General features: G+C 51.8%; 1 pseudogene; it reads left to right on the plus strand.

Annotated features, from left to right (window-relative positions):
* LOC122428156 overlaps window positions 1-16,365 on the plus strand; it is a 65,713-nt pseudogene extending 49,348 nt beyond the window's left edge.
* The last annotated feature ends 722 nt before the right edge of the window (window positions 16,366-17,087 follow it).

Consider the following 17,087-nt stretch of genomic DNA (forward strand, 5'->3'; position numbering starts at 1 on the left):
CCGTGTCTGTCTGTCCCTCTCCCTGGAGTCTGCAGGGTTGGTCTCACCTGCCTCAGTTTCCCTTGTTCTAAGGGACACCCAGGTGTGCGGAGTGTGTCCCATGGCAGCAAGTAAACCTCTTGTGTGTGTGCAGGTCTTGAGCCTGGGGGATTCCTTGCCGTGATCTACAACCCCCTGGCCTGGACAGTCACCCCCATCGTCACCCTGACTGTGGACTTCCCCGAGGTCAGCGTCACAGATGAGTCAGGCCACCCCGTGCCTGCACAGGTATGGGCAGGAATCCTGTCTCAGTTGCACCTGTGATTGCTGCCTCTGTTCTAGGCAGGGACCCCCGAGAAGTGGGGGCCATTTTAGTGAGCAATGACAACCCCACTGTCACTATGAGGACATTGTCCTCAAGGTCGGTGGGATCCACCCAGGGCACTGATCCTAGGCTTTGGGCATCTGATTTGGCCTGAAATCACTTCTACCGTCCCTAAGCTGGGAGGTCTCCTGGTGTGGGCTGCATGGGTGGCATCCCCCCATATAGGACTATATATAATATTATAAGGGCTTCCCTTGTGGCTCATGTGGTAAAGAATGTGCTTTCTGTGCTGGAGACCTGGGTTTGATCCCTGGGAAGATTCCTTGGAGAAGGAAATGGCAACACACTCCAGCATTCTTGGCTGGAGAATCCCACGGACAGAGGAAACTGGTGGGCTACAGTTGGACACAAGTGAGCAACTAACACTTTCACTTTCGTAGTATTATCAAAATTCCCACTTTGTATAGGAAAATCCATGCAGAGTTTTACAAGTGGATCTTTATAGAAGTGCTTTGTTAGGGGCTGGGGGCAAATTCCTTAAACCCTCATCCAGTATGAGTGGGTGGTCCCACCCCATCTCCTCCCAAAACCTGGAGCTGGATGTGGTCCCAGACAGCACCCTATTTGTCACCCAGCCAACTCTTCCTTGGGGAGGTGGAAGAGGTTCTGCCATCAGCAACCTTTCAGCAAACACTCCTGAATGCCCACTCTGGGCCCCTGGACACCGGAGACCCCATGGATTCAGGAAACAGACACAGAACTGGACAGTTGAGGCATGAAGTGAGGACCTAGCAGTCCAGACAGTAGTCCTTAGCTGAGACCGAGAGGAAGGGTTCCTCTGACATTGATGGGTGTTGGTTTGAGCAGACTGAACACATAACACCCTCCTCCTCAACCAAAGGCGAAACCCACTAAGAGTAAACACACTTAAGGATGACTGAACACCTACTCTGTGTCAGGCCTTAATCTAGGTGCTGGAGAAATTCTAATTACCAAGCCAACAAAAGTCCGTGCCCCCTGGGGGCTCATATTCTAGCAGGGGGATCCAGACAGGAACAAAATAAGAAGGTAGAGAATGTGGCCCATGATGACCATAGTGGAGGAAAAGCTTCAGGACAGGTTTAGGGGTTATGGGTGGGGACAAGATGCTTGCTTTTGTTCACAGAAAGGCCGTGTTGGAGGGTCTATTACTGACCAGGGTGAATATGTTAGTTGCTCAGTTGTGTCTGACTCTTTGTGAGTCCATGGACTTTAGCCTGCCAGGATCCTCTAGCCATGGGGTTCTCCAGGCATGAATACTGGAGTGGGTTGTCATTTCCTTCTCCAGGGGAATCTTCCTGACCCAGGGACTGAACCCGGGTCTCCAACATTGCAGGCCGATTCTTTACCATCTGAGCCACCAGGGAAGCCTCGCTGACCAGGGTACTTGGCATTTTTAAATAATAGAAGTTGATCAGAGCCCAGACCAAGAAATTCAGGCAAGGCTTTATTGGGGCCCCTGTGGCAGCATGGGGGCAGGGTGAAAACAACAACAGTTTCCCTTGCTTGCTTATTCTCCAAGAGGGGAGCTGGTTCTTTGTATGGGGTGAGGGCAGGGGTGGGCCCACTAGTTGGGTTGGAGAGGTGGCTGAGGTGTTTGCCCACTCCTTAGGTGGTGGTGTATGCAGGGTCCATGCTTTTGATCTGACCCCTGCTTTTGCTCCAGACTCTTTTAAAAAAAGTGGCAGTTAAGTTTTTTAGGTTTTTTTTTTTTAATCTTTTGTCCAGAATTTGCCCTCAACTGCGCATACATGTGGTTCTTTTTAGTCCCATACAATTTCTTTGCATTTTGTTGCTCGAGGAGAGGCGTGTCCAAGCATTGCAGCACTGAAGCAAGGGGGCCCGGTCCCAGTCTATCTTATAAGGAGCCACATAAATTTGCTAATAGCCCCCCGCCTTACCACAAAACCCCCAACAGAAGCCCAGAGATGGCACCTGTTCCCCAAAGAGTCAGGGGCCTCCCTGCATGGACCCAGAGTCCTCATCCCGTCCCTAAATCAGATAACTTGGAGATAAGGAAAATCCTGGAGGGATGACCTGAAAACCTCCCTCCTCCGGGAAATTGGAGGATGAAGAGACAAGAGAGCTCCCTCCAAAGGGGAGGCCCTCCGGGTCGAGGGAACAGCGTGAGCAAACGCTCAGAGGCAGGAAACAGCAGGGAGAGTTGGGAAGAAGGGACGTTGCTTTTTCAGCCCCAAAGGAGAAGGGAAGGAGGAGGGGAAAGGGGCTGGGCTAGGACCCTGTTGAGCAGAAAGGATGCAGGAGGGGAGTCCAGATCAGCCCAATGATGGATGACCCTGCTGCCCCCATGGGGAGCAAGCACGCCATCCAGGAGGTGTGTAAGCCCAGGGTTGCTAAGGAGACTGAGATGTCTTCCCCCCATGTGACATCCATCATGTGATCCTGTCCCTCTGGCCTTGCAGGTTCAGAACTCAAAGGAGATGCCATCTGTCTATGACCTGCTTGTGCTGACCACGATCCCAGGACTCAGTTACCAGTATTATGTCATCAAGCCCAGCAGGAGGGCCAAGGAGGACACTCAGGAGAATGAGGCCATGATGGCCAACACCAAGCAGTTTGGCCGCAGGCCCAGGAGACATGACTCAAGCGTGGTCAGGCGCCTGGTGCACGTGGAGAATGACTGCTACACCGTGTACCTGGACAAGGACAGCAACCTGATGGACAGCATCTGGGAGAGGTGAGGTGCAGCCATTGCTGCCTCTGAGGCCAGGAGGGTCCTGGGAGCTGGGCAGGTAATACCCCACCTGCCTCTTCATTTCCTCACTGGCATGGCAAGGATGTGATGGTCGTGAAGATCCTTGCTGTGTAGCCAGCTTCACTTCTAGGTTGTGTGAGTCTAGGCTGGGCCACAAAAGCAACCAGGACCCACAGGATCCAGCATGAGAGGTCAGCAGAGGGTGTGGGGGAGCAGCAGAAATGGGGTACAACCCCAGCACATGTGAGCCTCTTTCCTTGGTCAGGCAGGGAAAGGGGAAGCCTGCAGGCCGGCTTTGGGCTCCGTCATCACTCAGGCCCCACGCCCCTTCTGGAATGCCCTGAAGGGCCGGCTCCAGCTCCCCATCCCTTTCTGCCCACCCATGGGTGCCCCACGCCCAAGCCACATTCCCGCACAGCCCTTCCCAGGAGCATCCTGCTGTCCATCTGCCTGACCCCGGTGTGTCTTCAGGTGCTTTGGGCTCAGGTGAGGGAAGGTGTGCTTCTTACTGGGCTCCCTCACCCCCCAGGAAGGGTACAGCCAGCACCTGCCACACAGCCAGAGAGGGCAGCCTGTTGGAATAGACAGAGGGTGGCTGAGAGGAGGCTTGGCAGGGATGAGACCCCCAGAGCCAGGCCTGCGGCCTTGAAGTCTGGAGGGAATCCGTGGGTCAGACGAGCGGATAGTGGTTCCTTAGAAGGATCTGCCTGTGCAAAAGCCTGAGGGGGACAGCAACTATGTGCACAGACCACCCCAGGCCCAGTTTGCTGGAGGAGGGCCTTTGTTCTTTCATATATGACAAGCGTGTTGATATATTTCACATAGCATACAAGTCACCATGTTACACCATACACGTCTGTGCTGTTTCCTGTTTTCACAGAGGTGTGCAGGAAACTCCAGTTTTCAGATATTTCCATCACCTCCAAAAAGAATCCCCATAGTCCCCACTTCCACCTCCCCCAGGGCCCTGGCTATTGGAATCTCCTTTCTGTCTCTCCGGATTTGCCTCTGTGGGCATTTCCTGCAATGGCATCACACCACCTGGGATCCTTTGGAGACTGGTTTCTCTCATATAGCATCACATTTCCAAGATTCACCCACAGGGCAGCATGGATGAGAACCTCATTCCTCTTGAGGGCTCAGTAATGTTGCATCGACAGATATGCCACCCAGCTTCTACAGAGGTCACTTCTGCTCACTCCTGGTTCCAGGCTGGTGTGTGTATAGAGGCTTGTGAGCCTGGCTCCCATCAGAGGGTTGGGCCATTAACAAGAGAATAACGCTCTTTTCTCTTTCCCACCACTGCAGGCAGAATAACCAAACCATAAAAGTGACCCAGCAGTTCATGGAGTATGAGGTGAATGGTGATGAGGATCAGGGACCCATTTCCGATAACTATGTGTTTACATCCAATGAAACCGCGAAGCCAGTGTGGGAGACTGTGGGAATGATCGTCCAGGGCGAGCTCGTGACTGAGATCTGGCAATACTTCTACAGTTAGGCCGGCCCCTCTGGTTGTGCCCAGCGCAGGTGGGTGCTCGTGGGCAGGTGAATGCGGAAATGTCTCTGCTCCAGACACCCAGCTCCTGGACCTGTGCTCACACGTGGCCCTTCCTCAATGAAAGTTCGGTGCAGACATGAGATGGTCCAGCCTCTGCAGTCCCGGCTGGGCTTGCCTGTGCTGTATCATCTTGCTGGCATCTAAGTCCAGAGGTGGGACAGTAGCCCGTGGTGGTAATGACGTTACACACCAGAGCAGTTCTTGTGTTTTCATTAACAGAAGAGAAACAAGCCACCCAGGCCTGGCCAGATGCTCTGTGCCTTCAGGGAAGGGGGGCTCCTCCTGTTTTTTGTCCAAGAAGCCCCTCTGCCCACGGAAGGAGGGAGGGGGGAAACAGGAGGAGATGAAGGTAGGGAAGGACGAGGGACTGGCATCCGGAAGTCTCCCCCAGCTTGACGTATCTCTTCCGCTCCTCCTCCAGAACGGGGAATGACAGTGACCCCACCTACACCATCTACTCCCGGCTGGCCCGCGGGCCCCCGGGCGCTGACGGGGAGCTGCTGTGTCATCGCCTAGAGCAGGAGCACAGGGTGGGCCCCTTGGAGCTGAACTGCGAGGCCATCTTGAGGACCAGCACCAATCTCAACACCGGCCGGGTCCTCTACTCCGACAACAATGGGTACCAGATGCAGCGCAGAGCCTACAAGGAGTACAAGGCGAACACCATCGCTCGGGTATGTCCTGTGGTGCCTCATGGGAGCAGTGACCACAGACCTGAGAGGCAGCCTCTCTCCAGAGGCTGGAGACACCCCTTTAGCTCCAGCGGCAGAGGCCTCCAGAGCATCTCCCAGAACCTCTGTCATCCACGTGTGCCGTTAGGGGCTGAGACCCAGGCTTGTTCAGACCTGGGGTCAGAGCTCTGGGCCCCCACATATGAGGAAAGTCCCTGAGGTCCACTGTGGGCATGGCGTGTCCTCCTCTGTCAGATGACTGACCCGCTGGGATTGCTCTGAGGATGAAGCAGATGCAGGTGCCTGTCCAGGCCTGGGCGGCTGTGACCCTCCTTTGCTGCTCTTAGGCAGGCTACTGCCTGGTTGCCTGGGAAACGTGAGCACAGGCTGATTTCTGCAATCAGTCCAGCTCTGAGATGCTCTGCCCCCAGCAGCGTGATCTGGGACAAGTCCCTCGGCCTCCCTGGGCCTCGGTGCTCTCCTGGGAAAGGGGGTAACCTCCCCCCAGCGCTGTGTGATCAGCTGGGATGATCCAGGAGCCGTGCCAGGCTGGGCGCCTTGTGAGCCTCAATCCAAGTTAGTTTTTCCTCCTTCCAGTGGAGAATGTGGCCCCTCCCTGCTCTGCCTTTCTTGAGTTTCTGGTCCCTCTCATCCCTGTTGGCTGGTTCTCACCCCCTGTGGCCTGGGCTCCAGAGAGTCCAAGGCCCTCGGCACAAGACATGTTGCTCCAACAGAGCAAAGGGTGTGGACTGTGTGACCGCTTTCCAGCCCAAGCTTGAGCCCTTTACTATCGGGCAACCATTAGCCTATCTCAGACTGGACTGACACCCAAGCCTTCATTCCCTTCCTGCCACAGTTTCTCAGGGATGGTTTGGGAGCCCCTTTTACAGGTGGGTAAACTGAGGTGATGGACAGGGAGGCCTGGCGTGCTGTGGTTCATGGGGTCGCAAAGAGTTGGACACGACTGAGCGACTGAACTGGACTGAACTGAACTGAAACTGAGGCTTGGGCAGCCTGAGTCCCCCAGCTCATAAGGTCAAGAAGCAGTGGAGCTGGATTTGAATCCCAGGGCGTCCATCTCACAAGTCAGAGCCCCTCCCTGCTACTACCAGGGCTGCCCTGAGCTGCCACTGTGCCTGTGGGGAGGCTGGTGGGGGCCCGAGGGAGATGCCTGATCAGGTGGCCCACCTGGCCATGACCATGACCATGACCACCCGTCTGGCAATATTTCTGTCCACAGAATTACTACCCCACGACTCAGTCGGCCTTCATCCAGGACAGGCAGAGCAGGCTGGTGCTGCTGTCGGAGCAGGCGCACGGCGTCTCCAGCCAAGGGAGCGGGCAGATGGAGGTAGCAGGAGGCCCCTCTGGTCACCACGGGCCCACCAGGGGCCAGGCGGGGCCTGTCAGATGACTCTTCCCCGCAGGTCATGCTCCATCAGCGGTTGTGGAACAACAAACAAGGGAACTCATCGGACGACCTCACACTGAATGACACCTCGGTTGTCCACCCGGTGCTCTGGCTCCTGCTGGGACCCCGGACCCTCACCAGGGACCTCGGCCCGAGGAGCGGGGTGGCGCTGCAGCACAGGCCCGTCGTGCTGATTCCAGACCTGAGCGGTAAGAGGGCCTCCTTTTGGAGCATCTGTCATCCCTGCCCCGGGGTGAGCCGACCTGGCCAGGGATGGAAATCAGCTGGTGCCCCCATGAATCTGAGCTACTTTGGGGCAGGAGGAGACCTCAGGAACCTCAGATTCAAGTCTTTCATTTTAAATATGGACAAACTGAGGTTCAAAGAGGTTCAATGATTTAAGATCATACAGCTAGTAAGTGTAGATTTGGGACTCACCCGTATCGCTCTGTACATCTTTTCCCTGATTCTCCTCCATTTTCTCCCCTGATGCACCTTTCTCTTTCTTAATATGACGTATATCACCAAGTTATTTCAAGACTTCTTTATTTAAAAGAAGAGTTTTATCTAAATCCAGATATTCTGTCAACAGGTGAGGGTGATTCTAATTCCATGTTCTGATTTGCAAGGTATATGAGTTGTCTCCACTGAGACTTCTGTAGATAAACATCCCTACAGTTTGATATCTTTATTGAAGTAGGTGAACATGAAATGCATTAAACAATGACTCCATTTAAAGATGCTGCTATGGAGAAGTCTTTAAAGACCTAAATACAATATATGGGTTGATCATTCTCACTACAGGCATACCTCAATTTATATGCTTCCCTTTACAGAGCTTTGAAGATATTGCTTTTTTTTTTAACAAATTGAAGATTTGTGACAACTGTGCATGGAGCAAGTCCATCTGCACTGTTCTTCCAATAGTATTTGCTCAGTTCACATCCATGTGTCACATTTTTCTAATTCTTAAAATATCTCAAACTTTTTCATTATTATTATATTTATTATGGGGACCTGGAATTAATAACCTTTGATACTGTTATTGTGAAAAGATTACAACCCAAAGAAAACTCAGAGGAGATATTATCGTTTTTAGTCAGTTCATTTCAGTCACTCAGTCGTGTCTGACTCCTTGCGACCCCATGGACTGCAGCACGCCAGGCCTCCCTGTCCATCACCAACTCCCGGAGTTTACTCAAATGCATGTCCATAGAGTCGGTGATGCCATCCAACCATCTCATTCTCTGTTGTCCCCTTCTCTTCCTTCCTTCAATCTTTCCCAGCATCAGGGTCTTTTCCAATGAGTTGGTTCTTTGCATCAGGTGGCCAAAGTATTGGAGCTTCAGTTTCAGCATCAGTCCATCCAATGAATATTCAGTCCACCTTTAGGGTGGACTGGTTGGAACTCCTTGCAGTCCAAGGGACTCTCAAGAGTCTTCTCCAAAACCACAGTTCAAAACCGTCAGTTCTTCGGCACTCAGTTTTCTTTAAAGTCCAACTCTCACATCCATACATGATTCCTGAAAAAATGATAGCTTTGATTAGATGGACCTTTGTTGGCAAAGTAATGTCTCTGCTTTTTAATATGCTGTCTAGGTTGGTCATAACTTTTCTTCCGAGGAGTATGCGTCTTTTAATTTAATGGGTGCAGTCACCATCTACAGTGATTTTAGAGCCCAAGAAAATAAAGTCTCACTGTTTCCACTGTTTCCCATCTATTTCCCATGAAGTGATGGGACCAGATGCCATGAGCTTAGTTTTCTGAATGTTGAGTTTTAAGCCAACTTTTTCACTCTCTTCTTTCACTTTCATCAAGAGGCTCTTTAGGTCTTTGCTTTCTGCCATAAGTGTGGTGTCATCTGCATATCTGAGGTTATTGATATTTCTCCCGGCAATCTTGATTCTAGCTTGTGTTTCATCCAGTCCAGCATTTTTCATGATGTTCTCTGCAAATAAGTTAAACAAGCAGGGTGACAATATACATCCTTGACGTACTCCTTTCCCGATTTGGAACCAGTCTGTTATTCCATGTCCAGTTCTAACTGTTGCTTCTTGAACTGCATATAGATTTCTATATGAGGTAGGAAGTAGGTCAGGTGGTCTGGTATTCCCATCTCTTGAAGAATTTTCCAGTTTTTTGTGATCCACACAGTCAAATTTTAAAAATAAGTTTTATACATTTTTTAGACATAATGGTATTACACACTTAATAGACTATAATACAGTGTAAATTTAAATTTTATACAGACTGGAAAATCAAGAAATTTGTGACTGGCTTTATTGCAATATTTACTTTATTGCAGTGGTTGGAGCCAAACCCACAATTTTCCAAGTTTTTCCTGTAATCATTCAACTGTTTTGAGTTTCTATTCGGTTGAAGGAGGTTTAATTAGGATGTGCTTTTAAGATTCTCCTTCTTTGAGTTTTATGTGTTCCCTAGTGGCTCAGATGATAAAGAATATGCCTGCAGTGTGGGAGACCTGGGTTTGATCCCTGGGTCAGGAAGATCCCCTGGAGAAGGGAATTGCAGCCCACTCCAGTATTCTTTCCTGGAGAATCCCATGGACAGAGGAGCCTGGTGGACTACAGTCCACGAGGTCTCAAAAAGTCAAACACGACTGAATGATGAACACTTTCACTTTTCAGTTTGTTTGAGTTTTAGGCCAAACCTTCCCAGGGCATTAGCAGGCAGGTGGACTGTAGCTGGCTCATTTGAGTCATTTACTGACGGCCTGTTGCATGCTACAAGTTGTACCCGCGTTAGAGCCAGACCCTCCCCTGAAGGATTCCTCAGGGGCTGTCCTGGGGAACCAAATCATGCGGATACAGGTTTAGGATGGAGAGACAGTGCTGCCGAAGAGAGGGCCTGGTGCCCTGTAGGTCTGGTGGAGGTTGCCCTGACACCAAGTGGAGTTCAGCAGTCAACTTCAAGGGAAATCAGCTGATGCTCTCTTGTGGCCGTAAAGAGGCAGCCAGGCCCAGAGAAGCTCCTGGGATGAAGAGAGGAGCTGGAGAAGAGGGCAGGGCAGGAGGGAGGCACGGCAGCTCAGGGCCTCTCGGGAGCAGGTGTTCATGTCCATCTCTCCCAGGACTGGCAAGAGCTGCCGGCCCGGCCACCTCCAGGTCCAGGGACAGCTTCCAAGGAGAGGGGACATGATGGGCCAGCAGAGTGGGGTCTGCTCCTAGGTCAGTCAGTGGTTCCTTCCTGGCAGCTGGGAGCCATTCCCGCAAAGCAGATGTTGCCATGGTGAGCAAGTTCCATGGCTGTGGCCAGCTCCATCCATGGGTCCCACTCTGGGCTCCTCTGGTGGCACATGAGAGAGACTGAAGCTGATCTGTCTGAGCCACAAGGAGACGTTATTAAGAGGCCAATGCACCCCAGAGAGGGGCTGGGGTGTAATTGTGCCTTGGGTGCTGCACCCTTCATGAAACCACTCCTCTTCTTCCTTCCGTCGCTTGAGCTTCCCTCTGTCTGCAGACAGACCTTCTTTCTCCTCCAGTCTGGGACCTGGTTGGGAACAGCTCTAGGGCTGTGGGTCTCCCCTACCCAAAAGGAATTGAGACTCAGGTCCCAAAAGCAGAGATCCTAGGGAAAGAATCTGGTCCTGATCAAATCACATGATCCAAGCCTGACCAATCACTGTGGCCTGAGGTATTGTGAGGCGCCAGCAACTCTAGCCGGAGCCCAGAGTTGAACAGAGCGATTGCTAGAAAGAGGAGAGCTGAGGTCCCTCTGAGCGGAGATAGCAATAGATGACAAACAAGGGGAGCTGACATCCCAGACCTTGAACAGCAAAGAGAGATCTAAGCTAACTTCCTGTGTGATCTCGAAGAAATGAAGTTCCCTCTCTGGGCCTTGTCTCTTCATTTGTAATTTTAAATGGCCACACTGGAGATTCAAGGTGGTTTGAGGCATTTTCAACAACAGATGCTTCAGGCTGCCTGTGGTGTGGGTCACAGGTGGGAGGGGTGTGAGACTGAATGAAATGGGTGACTTGCTGTGCAGAGCTCTGAATGCCAGGAGGAAACGTTTGGCCCAAACCCTCTCCTTCCATCCATCTGCCTTGCAGAGACAGCTGGGATTCACCCTCACCCCCAGCAGCAAGAGGCTATGACGCTGCCCCCAAGCACCCACCTGCAGATCCTCAGCACCCCAGGCTGGACGTACAACTCAAACCACACGAAGCACGTGCAGAATCTTCGGAAAGGTGAGGCAGGTATTCAGGCGTCCAGACTCACTCCGTCATCACATGTCAACCAGGTCCTCGAGCCCCTCACCAGACAAAGGCGCTCTCCCCAGAGTCATCCAGGCTTTGTGAGGTCACCCGGTTTCCCTATCTGCCAAATGAGGAGATGGAGGCCCACTGAGAGGCAGGTCACTCAGCAAGCCAGGGACAGGTGGGCCTGGATGCCATCTAGACAGCAATGACTGTGTACAGAGGGGAGCCCCCAGCAGGGCATCTGGGAGGACCTCCTGGTAGAGGAAGCAACTGCCAGAAAGCAGCTCATCATATTGTCAAAGCCCCCAGTGCTCCTTATCTGCCCCTTCACGCTCTTGCCAATAAAGTTCCATCTAGTCAAAGCTATGGTTTTTCCAGCAGTCATGTATGGATGGGAGAGTTGGGCTGTAAAGAAAGCTGAGCGCCGAAGAATTGATGCTTTTGAACTGTGGTGTTGGAGAAAACTCTTGAGAGTCCCTTGGACTGCAAGGAGATCCAACCAGTCCACCCTAAAGGAAATCAGTCCTGAATATTTATTGGAAGGACTGATGCCGAAGTTGAAACTCTAATACTTTGGCCACCTGAGGAAAAGAACCAGCTCATTTGAAAAGACCCTGATGCTGGGAAAGATTGAAGGCAGGAGGAGAAGGGGACGACAGAGGATGAGATGGTTGGATGGCATCACTGACTCAATGGACATGGGTTTGGATGGACCCCGGGAGTTGCTGATGAACAGGGAGGCCTGGCGTGCTGCAGTCCATGGGGTCGCAAAGAGTCAGACATGACTGAGCGACTGAACTACTATTTACATTCTGAGCATCTCAAAAGTGGGGCTGACCATGCCTCAGCCACCACCCCCACCCCCTTTTCCAAAGACCCTCTGAGGGCTGGCACACTCCAGTGTAAGGTCTGCAGGATGACAAGCAAGAGGGAAAGGAAGAGGCAGAGGTCAAATACCATCTTTGTGGCTAATAAAGTGGGCATTGGAGGCTGTGACTCAATCCTGCAGACAGGTGACTTCCTAACACTGACCTCTAGGGCGTTGCTCCATGTGTCACAGAAGAGAAGGGGGGAACCCCTGGCATGGTAGAGCCTGCCCTATAGACCTGTGTGTGTTGCCAAGCCCACTGAGAGCATGCCTCATGGAGGCAGCTTGTACCTAAGAGGAGGAAAAGGGGCTGGACCAAGCAAATCCTTTCTCCTAAAGAGAAGTGAGTTGGGGCCAACTCTGGGGAGCATCAGTGGGTGGTGTGAGGGTCCCCTGCCTCCCTAGACCATTAGAATCCCAAATCTCAATCACCATCTTCATCACAACCATATCTTCATCATCATCACCATCAACACCATAATCACCACCACCATCATCGCATCATCCTTTTAGGGAGCCAGAAGACCTTGTCTGTTTCTAGAGCTGCAATCTGTAAGCACCTCAACTAGGAAGGCAGAGAAGAGGTTTTGCAAGCCTCCTATGCTGCAGTAACAAGGAACCCAAATTCTCGCAGTCCAAAGAGAACACAAGGTTATTTTGCCCTTATGCCATATATCCGGGGGTGGGGGGCGGTCAGCAGGGAAGTCCTTCTCATGTGGCCATCAGGGACCCAGCAGATGGATGCAGTATTACAACCCATGCTTCCTCATCTCAGAGGCAGGAAAAAGCTTTGCTCATGGTTGGGTCAGCCTTGGGGTTGTGAAGGAGATCCTTCACAGGGGCCAAGGCAGAGAGTATGTTCCAGAGAACTGGAAGGTTGTAGGACAGGACCAATGATGATCATAAAGTGAATGAGAACGAAGACTTTCCAGACATTGGCATCTGTCCCTGTGTGGGTGGTGGGAAGCCTTAACATTGCCTGAGTCTGGGTTGGAATTCTCCCTCCTCCTTCTTCCTCCCATACCAGCTGTGTGGCCTCGGGCAAGTGCCCACCCCTCTCTGAGCTCTGGTTTCTTTGGTGTCAAGCAAGCACCATGTTAGCTGCTTCTTAGGGAGGTTGAAGATGTGAACAAGAGGTGTAAAGTACCAGGCACGGTCAGGGGTCCTTACTGCCACCTTCCTTCTGCCCCCAAGACAATCAAGGAGATGCCAAGGCAGAGCTCCGCCAAGTCCTGCTGTGGCTCCACCATCTGTTCGAGGTGGACGAGGACAGTCTGTGCTGTCCAGTCTCAGCCTGTGACGGTGAATCTGCAGGTACCCTGCCCCACCCCGCGTCCTGCTCCCAGATCACTGAGTCAGGATGCACAAGCAGATGCACACAAGGCTGGCAAAGCCCAAGTGTGACGATCCTGACTCAGATGCCACCTTGGCAAAGACATGCATCAGGACTGTCATGAAAAGGAGTGAGGGTCGGTGTCGGGGGGCATCAGGGCACCCCTCCGCCACTTCCTCTCTCTTCCTGGTCTTCTTGATTTTTCAGTGATTCCAACATGCATGTGTTTTGTTTGTTTTCTCCTTTATTCTCGTGGTAAATCGTTATGAAAAGGGAAAGCGTTTGTTGCTCAGTCGTGTCTGACTCTTTGCGACCCCACGGACTGTAGCCCGCCAGGCTCCTCTGTCCATGGGATTCTCCAGGCAAGAATACAGGAGTGGGTTGCCATGCCCTCCTCCAGGGGATCTTCCCAACCCAGTGATCGAACCCAGGACTGCTGAATTGCAGGCAGATTCTTTACCATTACCAGGGGACACTAAATCTTTTTATACAACACAAATAGCATTGAGTGATCAAAAATAAGAAAGAAAGAAAGAAGGAAATTTTGAGCAGACTTCCTGGTAGGTGATCAGAGTCACACAGTCCAAGGTGAAAGTCCAGGCATCTCTGCTGGGTGTCTAGACCTCTGGGCTCTGAGCCTCAGTCTCCTCATCTATAAATAGGGAGGTCAGAGTCTTTGTCCACAGGGATGCTGAGAGGTTTTGGGTGATGGTGTACACATAGGTGCCTGGCACTCTGGGGGCGGATGGATATCTCTGTGCCCAGACTCCAACCTCTGTCCTCCTTCCCCTCTGGACCCCAACATCACCCTCCAACCCCAGTATCACCCTCTGACGCCCCACCCCCCACCAGATAAGGCTCTTACTGCACAGCCCAGCCACATCCTTTCTGCAGAAGATACGTGAAGACACCTCATTTCTTTCCAGTCTGCACTCCTTATGGAGCTCTGAGCTCTCTACTCATCCCCTACTCACAGGGAATTTCTGTAACTCTCTCTGTTGTTGCCTTGGTTTCATTGATACCCGTGTCCTCAATGCAATCTGGGAGAATCCCAACAACCCAACCTGGAGCCAACGCTATGGTGCCTTCCCAATGTCCCCCTTTCACAGCTCTTACCATGGAGACAGGGGTGGGGGATGGTCTCTTTCCTTGGCCCACTTTCATCAGAGACAAGGCCAACTTCATCTTCCCACCCGACCTTCACCAGCGTGCTGGCTTTGCTTCTTCCTACTTGTCACTTCTTGCTCACGAGCTGGTACCAGCCTCAGAAGCAGATGTATAGGAGGGGGAGGGGGGCAGAGGGGGGATGGTAGCAGCAGCAGAGCCTCACCCTCCACGCTTTCTCCTGCCAAAGAGGGAGGAGGGAAGCACAGGGAAGCTCCTGCAGAACAACCCCCAGCCGTGAGGTCAGCAGACTGTCCTTTCCAGGGCAGGGTCAGAATGACCACCCTGCCTTCCCTCTTTGCACAGTCAATGCATTTTGGGGAAAACTGGATGGATATCCAAGATTGACTGCATCCCAGGGGCATACAGGACACCATCTGAGCATCTCCGGGAGGAGGGGCTCAGTGATGAGAGCAGTTCTAAGTGCCTGCCACCTCCTGGGCATGCTCATCCAGCTCAGCCCCCCTGGGGAGAATGTGCCTCCCTGGCCTCAGTTTCTTCATCTATTTAATGGGGCTGCTGTTCTTTATGTGGAGATTTACTCTGAGAATGACAAGCAGGAAGATGTTATGCCCTGGGCCTGGGTGTTTCCGTGCCTGCTGCTGTTTTGTCCTCTGCTCAGATCTGGGGCTGGGTGCTCATCCTTCCCTGTGTTCCTGTCCTGCAGTCCGCACTGCGGGGTCTGGGTTCCGTGGTATCCGTGGAGGAGCGCTCGCTCACAGGGACCTGGGACGTGAGCACACTGCACTGCTGGAGATGGCCAACTCAGGAAACTTGCCACCTCAGAGGTTTGTGCATCCCTGGTTCAGGCCGCCCCCTACCCCGGGATTCCCTTCGTGCCCCTCACCTGGGCTCGGGAGCTGGACAGAGCTGGCTCAGATCCCAACTCTGCCCCCTAAGGCCTGTGTGACCTTGAACACGCTGCTCTCCTCTGAGTCTAAGCCTTCTTGAATCTACCACAGTAGGTTAAGGAAGGGTTCAGTTCAATCTCCACTTGCCAGGACTCCACACAGCGTGTGTGTGTGTGTGTGTGTGTGTGTGTGTGTGTGTGTATGTGCACACGCACACATGCATGCACACACACCTACAGATATGTCCAAGATTACAATCCTGCCCAGAATGCAAGTGAACCCTCAGTAAGTTCTGATGTCTCCCGTGCAGTGCATTACATTGCACACCCCCCAGCTAGCTAAACAGCTTTAGCCTGATTCATGCTCTCAGTCTTTACTGTGCTGTTTCTTCTTGGAATGCCCTTGGACATCTGGACAACTCCTAATCAAGCTCCCCCAGGCTCAGGTTTGGGTCAGGTGCCTCCTTTGTTCTGTCTTTCCCCTCATTTTGATCTGACTCTTTGTCCCTTCTTTGTCTACTGCACATAACATAGTCTGGGTACATAGGTAAATACGTAGTCAATATTTGATAAATGGATGAATGGAAGGGTGGTTGATAGGAAAAAAGGTTGTAAGAAAGGAAGGTAGGTAGATGGATGCTGGATGCGTGGATTATTGGGTGATGGATGGATGATGGATGGATTGACAGATGACAGGAAATAAGGAAGATGGATGAGCAATTTATGGATGGATAGAAGGAAGTGGAGGGAAGGAGAAAGGATAAAAGATGGATTGTTGAGTGGGTTGAAGTTGTATGGATGGATATGTGATGGATGAATGGATGGATGTAAGGAGGATGGATTGGTGGTGGATAGATGGATGGTTTGGTGGATGGACGATGGATGAATGGACAGAGGTTGGATAGGTGAATTAGAATGAATGTATGTATGATTAGACAAAGAGATAGATGAATGGTTGAACTGAAGGATGGATGGATAAATGGATAAATGGGTTTCATCCCAAGGGTGAAGCATGAAAGCCAGGGTGTATCAGGAAGAGTGTTGTGGGCGGATGCTGGAAAGAGGCAACCTGGGAAAGCAGGTGGCTCCGAGGGGCAACGCTGGACAGATCATCTCTGTCCTCTCAGACAGCTCCAGGCATCCTTCACTGTGCTCAGGGAGTTTCACCATCACCATCCATCCAAAGCAAATCTGGACGTTCTTCATTTACTTTAAAGAGAGATGAGCCCTTGGCAGATTCTGTGGCCCCAGGAAGAATAGCCAAGTGGAAGGCTGAGCAGGAACAGTTGCCGATCTGGTAGGCGAAGGCAGGAAATAGATGGATGCGGGGTGTTTGTTGTTTCTGAAATAAAAAATTGCATTAAGGATCTGTTTCTTCCCCTGCACACTAGAGCCAGCCTTCTCTCTCCCCTCCCCTCCTGTCATGAATGATACATACACGCTCAAAATTCCTCCTTCATTCCAAGAAGCAAGACAGGAAGTTCCTTTAGAGGAACAGGAAGTTCCTCTAAAACAGCAGGAATGCCCACAGTGGTACCAAAATTCATCTGCCTGCAGGCCCTGTCGGTTCCCATCAGGATCACCAATGCTAAACATGGCCCTACTGTGTGCTGGTGCCCTCACAGGATAGACTCGGGCTGCTGACACAACTGTACCATGTCTTAACCCGTGGTCCACGTGAGGGAGCTTCAGTAACGAGCTTGGTGTATGACCCCAGACTCCTCACCCGCACCAGGGACACACCTCCCAAGCAAGAAGGCCTCCCAGCCCAGGCCACCAAGAGATGAAAGAAAACCACACACCACATAAAATGGGGGACATTTAATATAAAAAGTATTAATGACAAGAAAACTGTAACATCCACTCTCAGGTCTGTGATCAAAGGATTAAAACCACATGTTGACCAGAAACTATCTCATGCAAATTAAAGGAAGCATTGTTCACAGT

The sequence above is a fragment of the Cervus canadensis genome, chromosome 26, assembly GCF_019320065.1.
Source record: "Cervus canadensis isolate Bull #8, Minnesota chromosome 26, ASM1932006v1, whole genome shotgun sequence".
NCBI lineage: Eukaryota > Metazoa > Chordata > Mammalia > Artiodactyla > Cervidae > Cervus > Cervus canadensis.